Consider the following 26074-nt stretch of genomic DNA (forward strand, 5'->3'; position numbering starts at 1 on the left):
ATAATCGTACGTTTAATTTCGTTCCTCTTGAGATGATTACTCTTTTGCCCCACTTCACAGGACGGACACTGAACCACCACTAACTACCGGTTTTCGGCCGATCAATTGCTCGGTTAACTGTTCCAACATTAGCCAGAACAGCTCCACCTTTAGGATCGTAACAGCTTCACATGAAGACGCCGTTGTTTGTGGCGATCTCGAAGTCTTTTGCTCACGAGTTTTCTAAAGTTAATTCGGACCTTCGCTTTATCAATGAAGCTGCTCGACATTTCATCCATTCATTTCCCGACATTCCTCTTGTTTACCGTCATTCTCTCCATTCATTACGCTATATATTTACTTTGCATATTTGAGCCATTTAGTCCCAAACTCCAGTCGGATATTACCCAGCGGTAAGTTAATGCAAGGCATTTCTGTAAGCCGTTTAGCTCCCGTTTTCGTGAGCTTTTAGCTTTTGTCTCAGTGATCCATTTAGCTCCTGATGTCATGAGCTATTTAGACTAAATTTAATGCCATTTAGTTCCGAGCTTTGTTACGATCTCCTCGGATAGCCGCCGGCGGTACACTCAGCATAATCCGACTGAAAGTTCCCCGGTAGCGGAATATCTCCTGAAACTGAAACCCGTTTCCTTGAGCCATTTAGCTCCCAGGCGGTGAAATAGCCCTACTCCGACTGAGAGTTCCCCGGCGGCGGAATATCTCTCGGTACCGGTGCCCATTTCGTGAACCAATTATTTCTTAGTTTTGTGACGTCACAAATGAGGCATTTAACTCTACACTTCGTCGAGATCTACTCGATAACATGCAAGTACACTCAGGTTTTTTTACGCGGGGGATACAGACTGCGTAAATGAAAACCGCGTTAATTTCAAAATCCGCGTAAATGAAAACCGCGTAAATTTCAAAATCCGCGTAAATGAAGACCGTGTAAATTTAAGAATCCGCGTTAATGGGAACGTCGTTAATGGATACCGCGTAAATTAAAAAATCCGCGTAAATTTCAAAATCCGCGTAAATGAAAACCGCGTATTTAAAAATCCGTGTAAATGAAAACCGCGTAGATTTCAAAATCCGTGTAAAAAACCACGTAAAAATACCGCGTAAAAACCGCATAAAAGCCTGAGTGTGTTTAATAACAATTATGGGATTCCGTTTATCTACGAGGTCAGTTTTAACAGCATGGATCTGCAAGAAGGAAAAATAAATTTCATTTACAATAATTAGTGCAATCAGAAAAGCTTAATTTCTTTTCCTCATGCAAAATTGTACCCTGAAAACATCTCTTCATAAATTCATGAACGAAAAACCGCGATTTCGTGAATTGAACCATTAACGAAAATCATGATCTAGTTCTTGAAATTATGGATAATAAACCTCGTATTCATGAAACTGTGAGTGATTTCAAAAAAAATAGTTCGCGCAAAAATGTACATGGCGTTACATTGCAATGTTTGGTTGGGTTGCTGTGGTTGTTCCCTGGACATGTTTAGTTTTTGTTATGATTCTTGTTCATACTTTGGGGATACACTGGTTTGTATTATATCAATCAAAACGATGTTCATAATTTCAGCAGCTTAGTCGCGATTTTCGTAATTTCTCATCACATTACTGTGATTTTTATTCATGAGTATACTATCGGAATTTTCTGGTAGACCAGCACGATTTATGTTCATGATTTCAGGGCTTTAGTCACAATATTCGAAATTTATAATCACGTTCTCGTGATATTTGATTCACGAGTTTCGTGATGAATTTTACTGGTAAAGTAGTATGTCTTTCGGGGTCTCAGTTTCAATTTCCGTAATTTTTATTCACGTTATCGTGACATTTTAGTCATAAGCGGACTGATTTGTGTTCATTATTTCAGGATTATAGTCATGATTTTTGATATTTTAGTCACGAGTAGAGTAATTAAGTGTTTATGATTTCACAATCTTTGTTACGATTTTCGTAATTTATATGCATATTATCGTACTATTTCATTCTTAAGCCTCCATTGAATTGGACACATGCAGTAATGTGACTCATGTTCATGTTTAATTACTATCGGATTTTTGACTCTGAGTAATGTGACAATGATTTGGTTCATAAAAACTTTCGCAGTATTTTGTTTTGTGAGCTACATCACGAACACGATTTGTGGCGTTATAATATTTTTGGTGTACAGCGCAGTTTTTATTTTCTGTCCAGACAACACATTGAACCTTATCAAATGAATCACGATGTTCGAGGTCCTAATAATTTTCTTATATCTTCTGCTTTCACCTATTACTAGTCGCTGGAAGTTGAACATAACTAAATAATATTTCATGAAAAAAACCCCAAACTATGTGAAATAGTTCACTATAAAATATGAAGACCATCTACAGAGATGCATGATATTTCACAGGCACACAGGTGCACAGCCACTTTGCATACTTTGTTTTTCCAAAAATGATCTAGACTCTCTTTTGACAAGGGTCAAACTTGTTTTACCAATTTTTTCAAATGGCAATAGGTTTCCTACAAAAAAATGATATAGGAGTGATTTTCACAAAATTAGTCAAATTTTTGAACAAAAATATTATTTGAAAAAAAAAACTTTTCCTTGTTCAAACAAATTTTTTTTCAGTTTATTTTTATCGAAAACTAAACCAATAAAGGTCAATAATCTCAAAGTCCAATTTCCTAACTGCTAGTTGCCTGATATATGCCAAAAGTATCAGTAACGAATTAGATATATATATATATATATATATATATATATATATATATATATATATATATATATATATATATATATATATATATATATATATATATATATATATATATATATATATATATATATATATATATATATATATATATATATATATATATATATATATATATATATATATATATATATATATATATATATATATATATATATATATATATATATATATATATATATATATATATATATATATATATATATATATATATATATATATATATATATATATATATATATATATATATATATATATATATATATATATATATATATATATATATATATATATATATATATAACTTGAATGAAGACTGGAAGACAGGGAGACTGCATGCAGATCAGTTGTTCATCTCAAAAAAAATTATGAAACAATTGACAAACTTTTCTAAAATTTATTTTATGTCTGATGGAGCAGCAGCAATACGAAAATAAGAAAAGTTTCAATATTTTCATTCAAAAATTTGACTAAGTTTGTGAAAATCACTCCGACAACATTTTTTTGTAGGATTTGTCATTTTTAAACTATAGCCATTTGAAAAAAATGGTAAAAAAGTTTGACCCTTTTCAAAAGACACTCTAGATCATTTTTGGAAAAACAAAGTATGCAAAGTGGCTGTTTGTGACAAAGTCTTTATGTACAGAAAGTTTCATTAAAATCTGATGGGGTCAGGAATCAGAATCAGAATAGATTAGCTTTAATGGCACGTTCCCCTGATGTATTAAAATCAGGCATTGCATTTATAGCTCATATGAGTAAATGCGCCCGGATAGTTTGCTACTGCGACAATAAAAATTCACATTTTCACACGAAAAGTTATTGGCACTCACAAAAATTCGCCGGATAAATACAACGTGTTATTTCTCCAGATAAATAAAACAGCCGGAGAATGAGTGAATGAGTTTATCACGGTATCCTTGTTGCGTTCGCTGCTTTGCTGTCGTTATTCCAAAATACAAAAAACAAGTCTATCATACTTCTTTGTCGCTTTTCTTTGTAATTAAATGTATTTTTTTAAGTTTTTTATAAATTTTATCACCTTCTCCGGTGAGAAGGAAAAAGTCAAATAAATTTTATCCGCAAAATCATTCTCACGCTATTCGTGGAGACGGAGAATTTTGCGACTCATCTTATCTCGGAAAAGTTGGACATCGGATAAGCTTCTTCAAGTTCGCAATGATTGAAACGAATATGATTCCGAGTTTTGTGAAATAGTTCACAACCACAAAAACCAGATCATGTTCAAGATGTCACAAATCATGAATCAGTTCACGTCGCATAGTCGGACTCTGAATAATGTTCCAAAAGATATGAATAAAATCTCGATTTAACCTTTGGTTTTATGAATAATGTTCATAAAGTTGTGAACTAGTTCACGTACAGAAAATGGATTTAGTTATGGTATGGAAACCGTGACTAAAGTTCAGAAAACAAAACAAAAATAATAAAAGCGATATACAGGCGTTACTGATTGGAAATGGAGCATAATCATAAAACACATGATTTTTGTTCATGATCCTGTTTTAGTATCATAAAAAAATGATTGTTCCGGAATTCATGGCACTTTATTCACGGTTTTGGGAACAATTTTTTTCCGTGATTTCGAAAAAAAGTTTTCCACCTACTCATCAACCGGAGGGAGAGGGGGGGGGGGGTTGTTCGGCCTTGGTTACTTGGTAAAATGAAAATCTAAACTAATTATTATTTGGAGGTTGATATATTTTACAAATAAGAAAAATCTTCGAGTTATCTGGACAATGAATGTTTCTCATGAATATAATATGCCCGAATACGAATACGCTCACCTATTTCAGAGATGGCCGCCAAATTACGAATGTTAAAAATATTTATTTCACGTGTTTTCAATATTTCTCAAATATGGCAACACTAGAGCTTGCCACCGGTATGAAACTGGTTCCAAAAACTGCGATATACATACACTTCAAGATTTGATTCATTATCTTCATCTATTTTCCGAGCAGATTGTTGATGGAGCCTTTGATCAGTCCCGCCAGTTTTATTCCACATCATCATATCGTGGCTTTGGGACAACGACCGTGTAAAACGGATAAACTTTCCAATTTTCTTCAACATCATTCTGAGTAACTCAACAATACACACTGTCATGATTTCCAAACGCTCATTCGCAGAGATGCGGAGTAACAGAACGACGCAATATCAAGTTGTAACCTGTAACTGCCGTGAGAAAAATTCGACAATTTTATGCAAAGGGAACATTGCGAATGAAACCTAGGGCGAGAAAAAATCTCATGCTGTCGGTGAGTTTAAGTAGCGCAGAGTTGAAGCTACTTAAGCTAATTGTGAATAATTTATTTGTGCTGGACCTGCAGATGTGTCGATTCAAGTTATTTCACTAATTTAGATAACCGTCTACCACCCGCATAATGTACAACCCTACCGGGGGAACCGCTGCTGGGCATGAAGAAGCTACTACATTCAATTAGATAGCCACAAACATCATCCACTCGTAAATTGTCAATCATAATTTAATTCTATTTGATGTGCATTTTCAAACGAGCAAACTTTTCATTCCAATTTCGCAACTCTGCATCACAATACCTACCGGCCAAACAGATGGTAATAAAATACAATGTTGTGCTAAGACAACTTTTTCGCAACGACCCGCGGCGGCGGCGACGCGACGCCATTTGATTAGCCGTTGCGCGAAACTGGCTTGCAAACCACTTCCAATTACGTAAAAGAAAGTTCACCAGCCGAACCCGACTTCTTGCGATGTAGGATGATGAAAAGTAACCCGATCTGGAGACAACCGGGCCCAGTCGATGGAGAAAAGGTGCATCGATGCACATAATTGTGGCATTTTTCTGGTTATGAACATTCTCAATATTTCTGAACCCGTTAGCATCTAGTGGAATCCTGTTACACAGCCAGATATTTTATATTAAGGTACGTTTCGGTTAAAAGGGTTTTGCAAAATACTTGAATACTTGAATGGCATCATCTTTTTTCTTTTCAAAAAAATGCGAAATTCGCGCAAATAATTTTTTTTTTTTGCATAGAACCTTGACTTGAACCAACAATTATATGCATAAAGTTATTAATAGAAAATTTAACTCAATAAGAAGGTATTGAAAATATTTTTCACTGCTAAATTCGTGGAGATGCAAATGCAGATAATAAACTTGAAATCCGTAGGAAACCTACAGTTCGGTCTACCGGTGCGATCAGGTTTCAAATATTTCAGACCCACCTACACTCCACTGTTCGCAGGAATGCTTTTATCCCACCAAATACCTAGCACATAAATCAAATTTCGCTCGGCACGATTGAATTAGTCTGTTTCAAAACTTGGATACTTGATCGGACCAAAATAATAAAATCGCGAACGATGCAAAAAGCCGGCTTGTTTCCTTATAGAAAGATGCGACCGAGAAAAAAAACAACAAAACTCGTTCAACGGAAAAGAGAGAACCAACGGTCACTGCTCCAGTTGCTGGCTATCGTCGGTCGGAATAGCCGTTGGTATTTTTTTGCAGCAAGAATCCAGCTTTTTTCCGTTGCAAGCATAAACGACCTTGCCAATGCCGACCGGTTCCGATAACAGCAGAAAAAAATTGCATCAACTTTGGATCATTTACTTGGATCCTATGTGGAGTTTTTTCCATGTACAATGCAATTCTTGGCAAAATTGGACCCAAGAATAATATTCTGTATCTTGCGCAACAGCTTTTTTGAAATTTCCAAGACTATGGGCTCAATTGCTTGAACTATGAAAAAGACTATGAAACCGAAAATGATAAGAAGGACATTGGATCCTCCAATTATGAACAAATTCGGCATTCGAACATTTAATTAGTTCGTAAAAAAAATGTTGTGATTTTGGATTTAATTCTTGAATAAAGCTTTCTTTACATCCCCATTGAAATTTCCTACGTCAAAGGTTGATGAGTTCTATAACTCTTGAAATTCATGACATCGGCGGTGGTGAGCTATTTTGATCTGCGTCGCTTATCACCTATTTTTATAGGGTAATTCATCGACATACTATATTTGAAAATGAGCCACACTTTTTCTACTGCAAATGAGTAATAGTCTTCGTTTTATTAATTTCAAAATTGCACATATTTTGTTGCATGTAATTTTAAATGTTCGTTGATTTGATGGCATTATAAGGAAACAGGTAGCCGTCAGATGATGCCAATCGAGCTGACATTTCTTTGGACTGAGTAAATTAATTTCTTTGTTTGTTTAGTGTTTATTTAATCAACTTTAGAACTATTCCACTGGACATTTAATGTGCATAGAAAATACGCATGGTCTTGACTGAGTGGAATGATGTCTGCTGAATCATGTAAATTATTCTTAATTGTTTTGTCTTTCTCAATAGAAAGGTATTGCAATTGCTCTGAAAACCGACTCATTAATGGAGGCCCGGAGGGCCGAGTGACATATACCATTCGATTCAGTTCGTCGAGTTCGGCAAATTGTCTGTGCGTGTACATACATACACACGCATGTATATTAGGGTGGCATGAGGATGTATGAAAAAATTGAATACCGCAGAACCAAGTTAGAAAAATTCGTAATTCTTCAACGAACTCCTACGCCAAATCTGAATCAAATCTGTTGGAGCATGTTTTAGCACAAATGATTCTAAGTTTGTATGGAGTGTACTATGAGAAAATAATGCATTTTCATTAAATTCATAAATATGCAGCCAGGTGCAGCTGAAAAATATATTGTATGCTACATTCTTTAGATTCAGTCAAGTAGAACAACTTCTTCTAAAGACAGTTCATAGCTATGACAACTGGTTCATGAGTTATTGCAAAATTAAACTTTCGTTGCCCTGAAGGTTATGAAAATTGTACTGTCTCTGGCTACCCGACGATCTGAACCTTCAATCAAGTGAACCTTGACGTATTTGTTGTGATCACCAGATTTACCGTTGGTGTAAAGCGGAAATACAGTCCAGATGGTATCGTCCGAAACATGTGAGCTAAAGGACTTGGGATCGAATTGTATAATACAATTATTTTTATGTATTTTTTTTGTACAATAATATACATTGAGCAAATTAAAATTGAAACGAGCCAGAACCGGGCAAGATTCCCGTTATTTTGAAGCTCAACCGATGTTCACCACATCCCTGTGGAGCTGGAACTGGAACTGCTATGGAGCGCCCCGTAAACTTAAGGTTAATTGAGTAAGCCAGGCAATATCTGCCACTATACGACAGCAAGACCGTCTCCGGCCATGAAGCACGATTTGATTTTAACCAAAACTTAACGAATCATCCAGGGATTAAGATTGGAATAGCTTCGTGAATATGACGTTAGAACATGAATTTACTAAAATAAAACAACACTCAGAAATAACGGTTACGATCTCTCTTATTACTTTATTTGAAACTAACAATTCTACATAATAAAAAAATTAAATATTGAATTTAAGAACCGAACTCATGTCCTTCAGAATGTCTATTTATGACGCTCGCATCTGAACTATAAAACCGCCTATGTTGATAGCTGCCTAATTCGGTTTATGACTAGCATATCACGGTTAACTTGATTAAAGTATCAGCCAGAGTATCCAGATAAATTCAATTTTCACCAACGATGTAGACAATTAAGCACCGTTTAAAGAATAACTTTTGAACCAGAAGTCACAGCCTATTACACTCTTCGGGGAAGTTGTACACGGTACTCGTATCTACCGAAATTAGCATAGCATATATTTTTAGAATACATAGGAACGTGTCTACGAAATATTAAATAATGTGGATCGTTTATCCATGTTAAATCACATACAAACTTTAAACCACTTGTGCTAAAATATAGTGCAACCTATCAAATCAACATTTTGCATGGTTGAATGAGGTCGTATAGCGAGTAGTTTTGAATCGGTTCTACCGAATTCTAAAATTTGTGCCACCCTAATGTATATATGTATGTGCGTATGTGACCAAAAATGTCACTCATTTTTCACAGAGATGGCGGAACCGATTTTGACAAACTTAGTCTCAAATGAAAGGTACAACGTTCCCATGCTATTGAATTTCTAATGTATAAAGGTGATTTTTTTTCCAAAATGTAACCACAACTACTTCGATTTGTCACTAACAGCCATTCAAAGTCTCTTTGACCACATTGGCCATCATCGGTTCCGGATTCAACCAAATTTAGTCTCAAATGAAAGGTGTTGCGCCCCCGTAAATGGTTATTAAATTTCATCCCGATCCGACTTCCGGTTCTGGAGTTACGGGCTGTGGCGTGCGATCACATAGCCCATTGCGATTCTTTCGGCCATCTTTCAAAATTAACAAACTCACATCAGTTTCCCGGAAATGGTTGGGCCGATTTTCACTAACTTAGTGATAGCTATAATATCCCCACAGATGTTTATAAAATTTCGTACGGATCGCTTATATGGTTCCGGAAATATAGACTAAACCGTCCGATCACATAAAAAATTCCCATATAAGCCGGAGCTCAATTTCTTTATCAGAGGGGGGACCCCATGAAATTTCAGAAATCGAATTCGTATTTTTGATGCCAAACATCTTTAAAATGCATGAAACGTCGAGATTTTATGTTATCTCGAAATTTTTTTTTTTATAAAAATCGACTTTTGGGACCGATTTCGCTCCTTTCTTCAATTCAATATTACCGTGGGTGTTTTTTTCTTTTGAAAAATTTTAGAACTCGAATAATGATTTCTTTTCTTGTATATAGTTGTTTTAATTAATAAAAGCAACTAAAAACTCTCGTGTTCATGATTGAGAAAGGCACAATTGCACCGCTAGGTGAATTAAAACAGATTTTTTTTCTTTTCTTATAGGGTGGTTAGGAATTTTCACCAAATGGGTACATGATAAGGATCAATATTTGGAAAGGGTTACATGGAACGAAAAAGGTTGAAAACCACTGCTATAGTGTAACTATTGAACGTGTGCTGGGTCGGCATAAAAGCTTTACCATCAAGTAAAAAAACACACACACAATTGAACCCCATTGACAACCATTGAATCATGTCCTTGCAGTTCTGACAGCTGGCTAGATTTTGTTAAAACGTAATTGAGCCGTCATGGGACTGCTGATACTGATTTTCTTGCCACAGAAACAGTTCCCTTGCCAAACCATTTGTTTCGAAAACATACTTTATTCTGTTAGAAATCGTAAACAGTAGCCTTGTAAAATTCGAGCCCTCATTAATTTGAAATTGGTTTTCGCATAAGTTCCATCGTTGATCACGACACATCCATCAAATTTCGTCAGCACCTGGCCGTACAGCTAACGAGCCCGGGTTCTGACCGGTTTATGTTGTTTGGGGCTACTGCTAGGTTGTTTATTTTCTTGGTGACATTTGTAGACTTCTCAAAAACGGATTCGCCACACAGTTCAATGTTCATTTTTTTCGCCTTAATGGCATAGATTTTTAACGAATAAACCAAACATCAAAGCAATATGGGTACATTACTGTAGACGCTGTTATTCAAGGACGAAGAATTTGTATATGGTGTTAAGACTGCGAAATTGCCCTACGGCATCAAACAGAATTTCAATATGTGTAATCAGTGAAAGTAAATTGAAAATTCGGTTGCGTAAAGTTGGACTTGACTAACTGGAAAACAAAAACATTTACCTTAGGAATTCCATGAAGATCCGTCCGAAAATATTTAAAATCGTGACCGATCATCTTAGATTCCTATGAAACTTTACACGTTTCACCGGCATGGAAAACTAAACATTTTCCACAATCAGTAAGATTATTTTGACTAAGGAGTAATTTTTTAAAAGGGCGTAAACATTTCTACGCGCCTTAATTTCAATTTTTTTTGTTCGATTACTATTTTATACAGCATAGCTTTCTGAGAACGAGTTTCGGGTAATAAATATTTATGTACGAAAAAAAATACACTGAAAAAAATGTTGTGTCATTTTTCACAAAAACAAAAATTTGTGTTAAAAATATAAATTACAAAAAAAATACATTTTTTCTATTTTTTTATAATTTTGACAACGAAAACCTAAAGAGAAAAAAAACATTTTGAATGTGATTGTAAGATGGAGAACTTATCGGTAAAAAAGTTTTTCTAACAATACATGCTTTTAAATTTCATACTAATTGACATACAAAACTGTAATTTTACTACAGAATATAATACTAAGTATCATTTTAAATCGAAATGCATTTAACAAAAATCTTCCAAAATGTGATAGTTTTGGAGATATTTGGAATTTTGTTTCAACAAAAACAGTTAATTCGTGCGATTATGCCTTTTTTAAAGTTATTCGCGTTACCCCATCATAAAATGTCAAAAATCAAATGTTTAACGTTTTAAAGACGTACAAGAAACTATTTCAGTGTATTTGGATCATGGAGAAGCTTTCAATAAAAAAGTTTTTCTAACAACAACTTTTGACATATTTTTATAATTCATACTATTTGTAGTTAAATATAAATTATCTTTTTGAATATGATTCTAAGCGCTATTTTAAATCAAAATGCACATAACAAAAATTTTCTGAAATATGGTGGTTCTCGAGATATTTTAAATTATGTTTTAACAACACAATTCTTTTGTTTTATTACGACCTTTTCAGAACTTATTCGCGTTTCTCCATCAACAACAATAAGTTTTTCAGAAGTCCCATAATATTTTCTGTATCTTTCTCTTTAACATCAAGGTGATATTGTAAACCATTTGAAAGCTATAAGAAAACAACCAAAATACTATTCAAACATATGATTAAACTAAACAGTTCGATAATATTTTGGTTATTTTCATGTAACTTTGTAATTTGTCTAACTATTCGCCAATCTGTAAATAAAAACCCTGTTTAGAAATAAGTTTCCAAAACTCGACACTATTTTGTCAGAAAGGTGTTGCCCCCTTTGCCAGCCGGCTGGAGCCGCCTATGATGATAAGGTGCGCGGACGAAAATAGCTGACCACCGCCCGTTTTAAAACACTGTGCATTGCTGAGATAATTATATCATATTAGTGCACATACATACATACATCAGACATTTTCCCAATTTGTCGATTGAGTCGAATGGTGTACGAAACTCGGCCCTCCGGACCTCGGAAAAAGTTTTGAGCGAATCCTATTAATTTCTATTGTAATTCTATTGACATGTAAAAACTATATCCTTACAATTGAATGGGTCATTCAGGTATTGCAGAAGAAAAATGGAATGATTGGATTTGCACTATCCTTTTTTCGTTGAGATGTTCAATATGTTAAATTGCAAATGTAACGAAACCGTGCTATGATCAATACCAGAGGATCATATTTATTCTACTCAGTGCTCAGATGAATCAAGTTTCACTGTTCAAAAAATAAGACTAACATCAACCACGTATAATGAATCATCACTAACGGTTCTAACACATATCATAAGAAAGATCACTGAAAAGGTGATCGTAAGACGTGACTCATTCGGTACGGTTCCGTTCGGTGGGTGGGAAAGCATCTTTCGTCGTGGTACATCGTGTGCATTGACCTCTTAGCTGCATACCATGTCAGCCGGTTCGATCGTTATCCGTTGGGCAAACAAAGTTCAACATCTTCGTTTTGTGCTGTAAGCCTCCGAAAGATAGAGCCATTTGATAAAATGCTTCACGCTTGAATAAGTTGAATTGAAAAGCGTTCACATTAATCCCATAAATGTATTCATAGCGATCTTTCATTACAGGGGGTATATTTGAGCTTTCGTGTGACCGATTATCATACCATTGGAGTGATTGATACACTTCCTTCTAATCTAGTTTAGAAGAATAGTGAACACCTCCTAAATTATGGGCATTTAAAAAATTAAACAACTTTTCTCAGGATGTTATTGACCCCTACTCGTTAGCTTGTATGTAGAATGGAGGTTATTCATATTCACAACAAATGCACGGATACACAACACGGATACTTGGTGTTTGAATCTGGCTCTTCTGACCAAATTGCATTATATAATTATTTGAAGTATATGATACAAATAAATAAATAAATTATTTAGTGAATAACCAAGACAAGCTGCTCATTATACTACATAAAATCAACAATCTGTAAACAATGCAATGACATTATAAGTCATTCAGACACATATGAAAACATATTGTCACAATAACGCCGTACACCGCGCCAGTGAATATATGGCGATTCGAAAACTTTGTGCAATGTGGAGGTTGATTTTTTTATATTTTCCATTATTTGCAGCGCTGCACCTGATCTACTTAATAAAACTTTTAAATAAACTTTCATTGGGATACCCTGGGGAGACATTTACATCACTAGATGGATAAATATTCACGACAAACAAAACGGATTCCCCGCCAGATTTGGCAGAAAAAGAAACAAATGCCAACAAATTTTACCCATACTTACAACTGATTGTTCCCAAAATCGTGAATAAAGTGCCATTAATTCTGGAATAACCGCGTATTTAGGTTACACAAACAAGACCATGAACATAAATCATGTGTTTCAAACATGAACATAAATCATGTGTTTCAAAATTATGTTCAATTTCCAGTCAGTAATGGTTTTAGTAATGGAAATATTTGTTTTTGGTTTGTGAACTTCAGTCACGGTACCCGTCATGTCATTCCTAAATCGATTTTCTGTACATGAACTAGTTCACAGCTTTACAAACATTATTCATAAAAACCAAAGAATAGATTTAGAAACATTAATTCACAAAATTAATATATTCTATATATTTTCTCGTGAACAATTTCACGAAACTCGGAACGGAATTTTATTCATGAACCCTTTCAATCCTCGTGAACTAATTCATGATTCCTAATATATTAGTCACGCTTCAATATCCGTGCTCGTGAAATAGTTCACAAAATCATGATGTATTCGTGAACTGATTTATGATTTCTAGTATAATATTCACGACTGACCATGCGTGTCTATGAAATAAATAACAAAATTATAAAATATTCATGTATTCGTGAACTGGTTCATGAATCCTAGTATAATAGTCACGACTTGTGCTTGTTAAATAGTCCACAAAATCATCAAATATTCAAATCATGTTTTCGTGAACTTATTCATGATTCTTAATATGATAGTCACGATCTCGTTTCAGTGTAACTATGCAGAAAAATATTTGGTTTGGGTGTCGGTGCACACTCCCGTGCTTAACACCGTTAATGATTTTAAAATAATTCCCAATCTTCCAATGATTCTGTAAATCGCATGTGGTATATAAAAAAGGCTTAATGTCTGGACAGAAAACGAAAATTGTGCTGAGCCCCACAAACCGTGTTCGTGATATAGTTCACAGAACAAAATGCCGCGAGTTACCGTTCAAGCTACACGGAGAATTGCTGACAGAGCCATACAGCGGAATCGTGTAGCAGAGTCTTCGACACATCATCGACCAACCTTCGGTAATCAGATTTCTTAGTGGACATTTAGGTAAACGGGAAACTAGACAGCTTAGTACCAAGTTGGATATAATTATTAGAACCGTTTGTTTTTTTAAAAAGACTTTCCGATCGCGGAAAAGTTAAATCGCGAATCAGTCATACTTTCATGATCCAGTTCATATTGTCACGTTCCTACGAGCAAAAAACCGATAGTAGCCAAAAAATAACAGATCGCGATAAGGCGAAGAGAAATTACGCATACCATATGAAATCATGCGGATATCATAAACATCCACATGTTAAATTCGAAAGTAAGCTCTAGATGAAAATATCAGAACAACGTGAACAGAAATTACAAAAATGGTCACTAAGATCCTGAAATCATGAACATAAAACAACTCGTGACAAAAGTATCAAAAACCATGACTGACGTCCAGAAATCATAAACATAAATAAACATACATCTCCACTTGCAACTAAAATATCACCACAACATGAATAGCAATTATGAAAATCATAGCAAAATTCCTTAAATCATGAACATAAATCACATTACTCATGATTCAAATTTCAAAAGTCGTTACTGAGATCCTGCAATCCTGAACATAAATCACTCTACTTAAATCGCTTAAATATCGCAATAGCGTAAATTGAAATTATGAAAATTGCGACTAATATCCTGAAATTATGAACATAAATCCCGCTAGTCTGAAAGAAACTGGGTTGCGAAACACATGAATAAAATAGCACGGTAACGTGATGAGAAATCGCGAAAAAACTCCTGAAATCATGAACGTCATTAAACTGTCGGAATCATAACAAAAACTAAACATATCCAGGGAACAACAACAGAAATCCAACCAAACATTTGACTGTAACGCAATATTGGGACGAACTAGTTTTTTGGAAACACAAATAATTTCATGAATACGAGGTTTATTATTTATAATTTCATGAACTTGGTTACTGTTTTCGTCAATCGTTCAGTTCGCGAAATCTTTGTTTCATGAATTTATGGACGGATTTTGTTCTTCGTGTAAGCATGCAAAACTTATGACTGCCAAGTTGAATCATAACTAGATCGTTGATCTTCAAGAGTTTAACAACTTCTTGGTGAAATAAAAACTATGAAATCTCGAAAAACATCGAATGGTGAGTTATGGTAATAGTAAGATTTGAAATTAATTGAATTGAGTCATGTTTGATGAACACACGCTTGCCATTCCAGAAACATTTGTATTACTTTCCACTTGATCGTTTCCTTTTATCTGTCGTTTTGTCGCTTCTTTCCGGATTGAATAGACCGACATTTCCGAAAACACATGGAGCGAGTTGCATCTATTTGCACACAATCTCTATTATCACCTAACCCTTTTGAAACAGTTGGTTGGTGGGATTTGGCTCAAATACACAAATATTACAATTACCTGGCCAAAGTGGCTATTGTACTATTTTTTAAGAAAGATTCAAAGATATCGATTGATATCGATACCAATGCAAACGGATTCTATCGATTGTAGATTATGTAACTAACAAAATAGTCTGATACCCTACCCTATAGGATCAAAGTAGGCTCATTACCCTCATTCAAATCCCAATAAAGGAGACACATTCGCAGAAGGATTAACCAGATTGTTGACATGCCTGACAGAAAAACAAATTGAGCCTAGCCTCCAGGTATTTTTCTATCAAAACTAATATATCTAATCCCGAAACCCCATTGAATGTTCTGACTCGATCAACGGATCTGTTCTCAACGTAAAATGCAAATTCTAAATACAAACACGTGTTGTTACAATTGATGAATTTTTCTGGCCTTACCAGATTCAATTCCAGTTAAAACCTATCAAAATGTAAATAAGTGCATCCTTTAATCCGGTTCAGCATAAATGTTACTCATTGTTTGAAATCTTTTTCTAACTGCCTACGGTGGTCTCTTCTGAATTAGATCGCATTGTTCGACTGTGATGTGTTATTTCATGAAAAAGGAATGCGAGTTTGTTTCCCTCTTGTCGTATGTTTGCCCATCTATGGAGGATCATCGAAAGGACGCCTAAAAAGGCCGCCAAGGAAAGATGCATTAGAACCACTATGGCCACAGGAAGAGCTATACGGATAGGATACGGTCTATGGAAAGCAAACAAAGGAACCAGGAGTGATGAAAAGAATTTCGTCTGCTTTATTCGTGTAAGGCAAAGGTCCATAACGGTTCGATCGTTGAACTATCGATTGGTGCCGACGAGCGTCATACATGATAGAGCACAATATCAATATAAATCTTGAAAGTAAATTGATGAAATTGGAGATGGGTGTCCTCACGGGAGCGAAAGAAGACGATTTTCGAGCTGATATTGTTACACGACCTCCGGCTTCCTGTTCAATCTTTACAAATTCTCACCTGGCAGCTGAAATGCATCAGACAATCTTGTTACCTATGAACTGACCTAAGGCTGTAACAGAATACCTTTTTAGTTAAGGGGGTCCTCTACTATCAAGGCCTGGAATTGAGCTGTTTGTTGGGGAATAAATTGCAAAGTATCTACTGAATAGGTATTGATTTTTCATTTTTAGGTAGTACTGTACTGCCCAGTTAACCAGGTGTCGTATAAGGATGACCAACAAAAATCGTAGAAGCATACAGTTTTTATCGTAATCGTACAATGGTACACCATATGTATACGCATTATACAAAATTTATCTTAACTAGTGCGTTGTGAAGACTCCTTTGCGGCTTAATCGATTTTCATAAAAATTTATACGTAGTAGACATTTGTTATGGAGCGTGTTTGTGTGGTATTAGTTGGGGATTATCTGCCCGCCAGATGGCGCTGCGAAAAAAATGTGTTTTACTCCTATTTCACGCGAATATTAACTAGTAATGTATAAAAACGATCGTTATTAGTGCAGTAGTATACTACCCATGATCGCTTTTCCATGGGATTTTCTATCTTTATGGGACTGATAATTTAAGTAATATACGCCAAGAATCGTAAAACAAAGTGTGGTGGGGCTAATTTCGATTGAAATGCTGGCTTGGTACCTACCTGAATTCAATCCCCAAAATAAAGTATCAGTTCTGGTAGATTTTCAAAAAAGTTAGTGATTCGACACTTTGTAAAAAAGGGGGTCTCAGTTATATGTAGATATTGCCTTCAATTCGTTCCCATACCAGCATGGTTTTATCGAGCCTTAAGTAGGAACTTAGAACTATGGAAATATGAAAAAGACTTTTAAGTAGAATAGAATGGAGTCAAATAGGAATGGGGGTACAATAGGTATAGGGCATTATCTTTGCTATATTATTGCAGAAATCGCTTATTTAGTGTGAATGAGATACACGGCAGAGAACATCGTCGACGATTATCATTTCGGCTTTTACCGCCAGCCAGCCAGCCAAAATTAATAGAATAGAAAAAAAATTACTGGAGGTGACCAGTTTAATTTAAAAAAAATTATGTTTAATATTTAAATAATTATTTTTGATGTTCACTATTTGATCGTTACATTAAGAAATTAATTTTTTAAACACCATGAGGACTTTTGGTAAATTGTGAAAGTGAACCTTCAACACAAGTTGTTCTGATATTACTGTATATGACCAATCTCTTCTGCTGTTTATAAACAATAAAATAAACATTTTATCCAAGCCATGTGTCTTTGAAGCTGACAGTAATATTGAAGAAAACTAGATCCAAGAATAATTTTGTAAATATAGTATTATATCTCGATATGCTACACACATAGAGTTATCATATCTTCAATAAAGACGTTTTAAATGAAATTCCATACAACTTTGCTGAAAACATCAAGTCCCTTACTGCTTTTTTTTAAAAGAGTTGATTTTCCATTATAATTTCTAGGAGAATCTATCACTACAATGATTATATCAGAAGATGTTTTTTCATGTTGGGACACTTGTTGCTAAACTTTCACTTAAATACTTTACTTACCAATCAGTCTAAGGCCATGTTGTCATTTGCTGTACCAAAAAGTCGTCTCGAGTTCACTCTGTCTATAGCTGTTTGTCGCCTCTCAGGGAACGACGACTCCTCAGGTCTCCTTCATCTTGACAGATCTCTCCTCCTTGTAGCCGTCGGATTAGTTTCCAGAACAATTAGACCGAGATGTTCACCATTCACCGCCCAAATTTCGCTGAGCGAACAATGGGTGGTTCTTCAAGCTACTGTTGCAATTCGTTGTCCATACGCCGTCTCCACATTCCGTTTTTCATATGTTGGTCTCCCGCCAGCATGCTCCAGGTTTCTTGCCCGTAGAGGATAACTGATCTAATGGGCAATTTGCAGAAGGCTAACTTCATGTGGTGTCGATCGAAGGGGTTTTCAAAGCCTGAAGTAATAACGTTCACCTGCTAGAATACGTTTCCAAATTTCTTTTTGAAATTTCTCGTTTTAAGTCATTAGTGAACCCAAATACACGAACTCATCAACCAGTTCAATATCATCGCCATCAATCGATATACTCGGTTGGAGGCGTAACCTCTTACTCTCGTGTACTATGTCTGACGCATTTGTGACCAGTTCAATTCGATTTGCTTCAACCGTCAGTCGGATGTACGTCCGGCGAAGCTAAAAAACTGAACGGACTTCCGGAAAACCTTACCACTCGTATCAATCCTCGCTCTTATTATCACGCCTTGCCGTAACCCTTTCCGAATTTCTAAATGACTCGATAGTATCTCTAATACTCATCACACATCACTCGATCTATTGTCGTTTGTCCGGAAATTCGTATTTGGGCAACATATGCCAATTTTGTGAGAACACCTTCTGCAATGTGATTGCAATCCCGCTTAACACCATTTTTATAACTGAGACATACTACATCCTTCATTCAATCATCCGGTAAAATCTGTTTCTCACAGATCTTCAAAACCACCCAGTGGAGTGCTCTAACCATCGGCTCTCTTCCGTGTTTCGGCAGCTCACATGGCAGTTGATTATTGCCAGCGGCTTTATCAGTCCTCAACCATCCGATCTTCTCAAGAATCTTAGGTAGATCTGGCGCAGGGAATCTGTCGTCGGCTGTGCATATCCCCGGGCTGATTCTTGCGATACTCTCGTCGTCTACTGCTATTTCGATATTCGTCATAATACACTTATCGATCAGCTCACACTCGGGCGTGAGAAGGTCTCCATTAGTATCTCTTCATATGTCATCTCAAGGGTGTCGCGGATGAGGAGCTTCACATTCTGTCGCGGACTCCAAATGCGCGTAAAATACATCTTTCTCGTTCTTGGGTCTCGCTGCGTGAGGGCAGTGTACGTTGAGGATACTGTGGTTGAAGAAATGGCCTTTGATCCACACACATCCTTTCGCTGATCGTCTGCTACCTTATTACGCGTTGGCGCATCTTACCCAGCACTACAAAGCTGATTCCCACCTCGTCTGTTGTGCCGCCGCTCTAGTAGAATGTAACCGCTCGATGCCCGCTTTTCCACATATTGCTTTCGATTTCTTCGTAAGGTGGACTTTTCTGGCCGGCTTGTTGGTTTTGACCCAACCTCCTGTTTCGTCTAAGAACAGCCGTGCGGGGATCGTATTCAGTTATGTCTACGGTAGGGTTACAGCGCCCATGCTCATTCGCACTTTTTCATTTCGCTTCTGCTGCAGAAAGTGGTAGTACCCAGTCGATGTCGACCTACAGATTAAATATCATCAATAGACGCACAGGGAAGCATGAGAAATGAACTTGTGAACACTAGGAAGTATTTACCATTTGACGACCAACCTTCGAAGTTGATGGTTTCGAAATTATGTGACCGTAAAAAGGTTATCGAACATATATTTCAGAAAGTTATCTATGAAGATATGAAAGCTATTCTACATTATTTTCTCTCATTTGTAGAATGGTAACTGCTGAACAGTTTTTGATTTTGAACTTTCAATATTTTATCAAATTTACATTATATTGAAGCAATTTCGAAAATCAATCGATTTTCGTCAAAGCGCCCCACCCCCTCCCCCTCCACCCAAGCTAAATTTCTGGCTACGCCACTGAGCAGCTGTATTAGTTACAACGTCGTTTATTGTTTTCGTGTGTTGTTCTGCGAAAACGCATTGTCTTTCATCCTCAGTACAGTACATTTAATCAATGTAAAAAATATGCCATGTGATTTTTTTCTAACGTAAAAATTAATGCTGAACACGAGTTTTGTGTTATTATTAAAATATTTTTGTTTTTGAAAAAAATACGAACTTCAACATGAAACATACGCTTGGGGCACTATAGGTCCGCAGCAACATGTTTTTTCAACATTTCCTTTCGCGGTTTCATGATTTTTCACGTCATTTACCACTTCTCATTTTGCTACCTGAATGACGTCAATTTGAGTTTTAAATAATCTGCAGTATTAATACTCCTCAAATAAAAGTTTACCAGGTGATTTTCTAGGCGTGTACATTGTTTAATTTAACCTCGAATATAGTGACCTATCGTACCCTCAGGTTTTAAAAACATCGGAAAAAGTACCTTCATCTTATTTGATTTAGCTTGAAAAATGTTTGGCCATGTATAACTTTTACAAAGAGTACTTGTTTATCAAAATCAGTGCAAAACTACCATCGCACGGGCTCGCTAAAGAAAACTGACATATTTGACCCCACTGTACTCTACATATGCATATACATTTATATTTTTATCAGTTCAAGGAAGATGTTATAATATATGAGTTGTTTACTACACATTTTGTATACCATCAAAAGTATATTATGATAGGCGAGTTAATTATCTCACGTTCGCATAGACAAAGTCGTATATAACGGTAGTATAATAAAAAGCGTTTCCCAAGAATCAATGAGTTTGTCCCGAACTACCCCAACCAATCAAATGGTGTATGGGGTATGTTGCAGGCACGTAAGCTGATGCTTCAGGGTTCGAGACCGAGTGAACCCCAAAAATGCTAGAAACGTTTCAGGATGCAAAAATTTTAAAGTAATTCTCACTCTTAAAAAACAGGCGGTCGAAAGATGGTCACCCTTAACGTTTATTTTACAGGAGAAGATGGGGTAAAACGCACCCCCTAAGGAAAAATGATCATAACTCAGTTATAGAACACCAATTTTGAGAATTTAATTAATGAAATTGTTTAGTCAACTTTTGCCTCTGTAATCAAAATCATAACGATTTGCAAAACATTCAAAAAATGAAAAATATTCGATTTTTCAAAATTATTCAAAATTACCTTTTGAAAAATAAGCGGGGCAAAACGCACCTGTGCGAGGGCAAAATGCAGCACAACAACGGGGCATAATGAACTACAACAACGGGGCAGGATGCGCCGCAACAACGGGGCGGAATGCTCGGTGAATAAGCAAGTAGTTTTGTTTTCTGACGGGATTTTACAAAAGTGTGCCATTAAATAGCCTGAGGTTATGCAATTAGTAGGTTTTCAGAACGATTTTTCTGTTTTAGATTAAAAAGTCAGCAAAATCCATGAAGAGGGCATTTTGCCCCCGATAGAACAGAGATATAAATTTAGCAAAAAGTGAACTATTTAGTAGATTTGTCGTATATAGTGCGACAGTATAATGAACAACGGTATAAATTGAACTGGAATGCACTGACATAATAGTAAAACAGTATTTATAAGAGATGAAAATCCTTGTTGCACGAGCCACAATAATGGCATGAAAAGAGTACGTTATTGTTTATTGTTTATTTCTCGAGCTATTGATGGACGATTAGCAAACCTTGACGGTGTATGTTTACTGTGGTGGACTTCCGACTGATGTTATCATTTTCTAATTTTTTTTGCAGTTTTGGATATAATCAAGGGGTATATTTTGACCCGGGGGTGCGTTTTATCCCATCTTCCCCTATTCATATTTTCCGAAAGGCCAATATAATCGTATACAGGGTGTTTGGTTCATGTTTAAGATCTTCTCGCGGGTCATTGCCTATCATATTTCGAGCAAAAAAATGTTATACACCTTAGGGTGGGGCAAAATGATCGTTTTTTCAGCACAGCACTTTTTTGGTTCCATTTGGGGTCCCAAACAACTGTGCAAAATTTTGGGTCGATTGGATTTGACCCGGCGTAGCGCATTGCGTTTGAAATTTGTATGGAAATTAGTATGGGAAAACCTACGTTTTTGCATTTTCAATTTTACAGACTACAATTCTTCCTGCAATATACCAACAATTAGATAGAAGTGTAGTCCAGGATATGCTGAATAACTTTGCCAAATGATGCATGGTGCTAGAATGTCTCTACAACAAGTTATAGCGGTTCAAAGTTCGATAGATCTTTAGATTTACCACATTGGTATGTTTGGATGAATTATTCAAGAGCCTTAGCTAAATTTCATGGGCATAGGTAGTTTAGCAATAGAGCGTAGTGGGGAGACTTTTAAATATGGAAATTTGAACCGAAATCTTATCGAGTTGGAATGTTCAGATGAATTATTTTACAACATTTGCACAACCCACAAGAGCCCCAGTTCAACAGCAATTTTTACTTCAGGTGATCGAACAACATCGAAAAGAGCATCCTATCAAATCATAGTGCGTATTAAACTGAAATATAGTCAATGCATTCCTCTGACATATCAACTCGACATCAGTCGATTCAGTATGCAACTTTACTTCCATTGATATAAAGTCAATGCAGGGGGATACTGTATGTTTCGTTTCATCGTTACTATTATGCATAGGACATTGTGCAAATGTTTTAAAATAATTCATCTGAACATTTCAATTCGACAAGATTTCAGTCATTTCAGTTAAAATTTCTATATGTTGAAGCTTCCCCCTCCCTCTACCCTCACTACGCTCTATTGCGAAACTACCTACGCCCATGAAATTGAGCTAAGGCTTTTGAATAATTCATCTAAACGTACCAATGCGGTAAATCTAAAGTATATCATGTTATTTTGGTATGCTATACGAAATATCATTGGCAGATTGGCAGTGTTGGCAAAAAAAAAGATTTTTGGCAATTAATTCGATCTATCGAACTTTGAACAGCTATAACTTGTTGTAGAAATATTCTAGCACCATGCATCCTTCGGCAAAGTTGTTCAGCATATCCTTGACTACACTTCTAACTAATTGTTGGTATACTGCAGGAAGAATTGTAGTCAGTAAACTTGAAAATTCAAAAAAGTAGGTTTTCCCATACTAATTTCCATACAAATTTCAAACGCAATGCGCTACGCCGGGTCAAATCCAATTGTCCCCAAATTTTGCACAGTTGTTTGGAACCCCAAATGGAACCAAAAAAGTGCTGTGCTCGGTTGATTAGGTTATGATTACATTTTTCCATATAACAATGCCCCACCCTAATACACATGGTATCAAATCTCAACCATTACGGAGTTATTGAGCTTTTTATGTGAAAAACTGTCTTGTATTAAAATAATTCTTACTCAAAAAGTATATTTTGTATTTAAAATCTTTTATGTCCATTAGAAAGGTGAGAAAATTTACTATTGAGTAGTGTTCTCATGTCTTTCAGTTAATTAGTTTTAGTTACTGTTGAGTCGTAAAGTAGATATAAGGTAATTGTTGAGACTCGTTTCAACAAATGAATATTGTTTGGGGTATCCAGCAAACGTCACTATTATCAATATATAAGCAAAAGGTAAACATAGAATGGCGAACTGTGTGTCAGTGGAAGCGTTCCTTTATACCGTAATCGGTGAAATGTTTCACAAGCTGAAATTTATTAGCACCAAATAGCTTTTCCTTTTATAGTTTGTAAGTTTAATGTAGATTTTGTGTCTCTTGCATTTCGACCTCTGAGTAGGCAGGATGCCTCTCGAGAGGTAGTTCATAATTCGCCAAATAAATGTAGTTTGTTTTATATCGTGAAATTGAGCATTCACACCGAAAGACGGAGAGTACACAACGTAGGACCTGACATTGGCGCGATCATATTGGTGCCGTGACCAGGATGCTGAACTCAGGACTAATAATTTCATCGGCAGAATAAGTATCTGTTCAAAATGGATTCTACGCCATTCCACCAAGATAGATCCACCGCCATCGCTTTAACTCGAGATGTAAGTTCCAACTATTTTGAAATGTACCTAGTTTTCGGACTTCGGAGCGTCCCTAGTTATAAATAAGTACAGTGCTCCCGTCGTGGGCTCGGAAAGATCCTACCTTTCCGCGAGGCTCGGAAATGCTATCAGTTTCCAGTCAGTGCATCCAGCTAACTGGAAATACCACCAGTTTCCGACCAGGTTATCCCGTCTTGGGCTCGGAAAGATCCTACCTTTCTGCGAGACTAGAAAATGCCCCCAGTTTACAGCAAGTGAATCTTATCATCGACTCGGAGAGATTGCTACTTTCCGCGAGGCTCGGAAATGCTATCAATTTCCGACCAGTGTTTTCTATCTTGGACTCGGAAAGATCCTATCTTTCCGCGAGGCTCGGAAATGTCACATGTTTCCAGCCAGTGTATCCCAACAAATGAATATTGTTTGGGGTATCCAGCAAACGTCACTATTATCAATATATAAGCAAAAGGTAAACATAGAATGGCGAACTGTGTGTCAGTGGAAGCGTTCCTTTATACCGTAATCGGTGAAATGTTTCACGAGCTGAAATTTATTAGCACCAAATAGCTTTTCCTTTTATAGTTTGTAAGTTTAATGTAGATTTTGTGTCTCTTGCATTTCGACCTCTGAGTAGGCAGGATGCCTCTCGGGAGGTAGTTCATAATTCGCCAAATAAATGTAGTTTGTTTTATATCGTGAAATTGAGCATTCACACCGAAAGACGGAGAGTACACAACGTAGGACCTGACATTGGCGCGATCAGTAATGTTTTTGGTGAGGTTTTTGTTAATTTTCTCAAAATAATGAATTATAATCATAACGATATCTATTATCCAAAAGTTGGGTTTTAATACGATCCATAATTTGTTCTTCAACACCATATTCCTTTCAATTCTCGTTTTTTTTTTTAAATTTCATTAATAAACTTTTCCTTTAGTCGACTTGCAAGTGCTTAAAAGACTCTAGTCTAAAAATATGCTTTATATAGTTATTTCCAAAGTTTCATTGGAAAACTGAGAAAATTTTCAGCCTATTTATGTACAAATATCTTTCAGTTAAGAGTACTAAATGACTTTTTACTAGTAAAATAGCTCAAAATTAGTGTTTTTCGATGAGTGTTGTAATTATTCTAATTATTTATCAACAAAATTTATTGTTGCTTTTGTTCACTTGATGCCCTTTAACATTCTCTATAAGTTGTTATTTGACAATTTATCACTATCTCTTTTCATTTCGCTGCAATCACAGCATGAAATTTGCGCCGAAACGAAAAGCGATAATCGAATGGAGTAAACGAGAGAATTACATAACTTGCTGAGATGCATTATTTCGATGATAATAATGGTGATGTTTATTATTTACTATTTTAAGATAGATTAACGAAAATGATAATAATAACCCTAACTTTAAACTAATTTGCTTCCAAAAGAATACTAAATTCACTTAACTGAAAGGTATTAATACGTTTACCTCGGTAAAATTTTCTCTTTCCAATGAAAACAGAAAAAATGCAATAAGTCCCATACTTTTTAATTAGAGCTAGTATTAGATAAAATAAGATAACAGTATCCAAGTTCAATAACTCAAATGCATGGAAACAAGAAAAGGTAAGTGTATCATGCCAAAGAACAAATTATACTCCTTTTTTAGCCGAACAAACTGAATTTTTAAAATGATGAAGCTAACTATCAACATTTTTTGAGAAATGATCGAAAAATCGATAAAAAATGCAAAGTTTTAACTAATTTCAACTACTAGTAAAATTTAATTAACCTAATAAGCTAGAACATGTGAGGAAATCATTCCTAAGGAAACCAATGAAACTAAAATATATGAAATACAAAGTGTACTTTTTGAATTAGAGGTATTTAAAGACAAACCAGTTATTCACAGAAAAAGTTCAATAACGCTGTAACGGTTGAGATTTGATAGTA

This window comes from Topomyia yanbarensis, chromosome 2 (genome assembly GCF_030247195.1).
Source record: "Topomyia yanbarensis strain Yona2022 chromosome 2, ASM3024719v1, whole genome shotgun sequence".
Taxonomy (NCBI): Eukaryota; Metazoa; Arthropoda; class Insecta; order Diptera; family Culicidae; genus Topomyia; species Topomyia yanbarensis.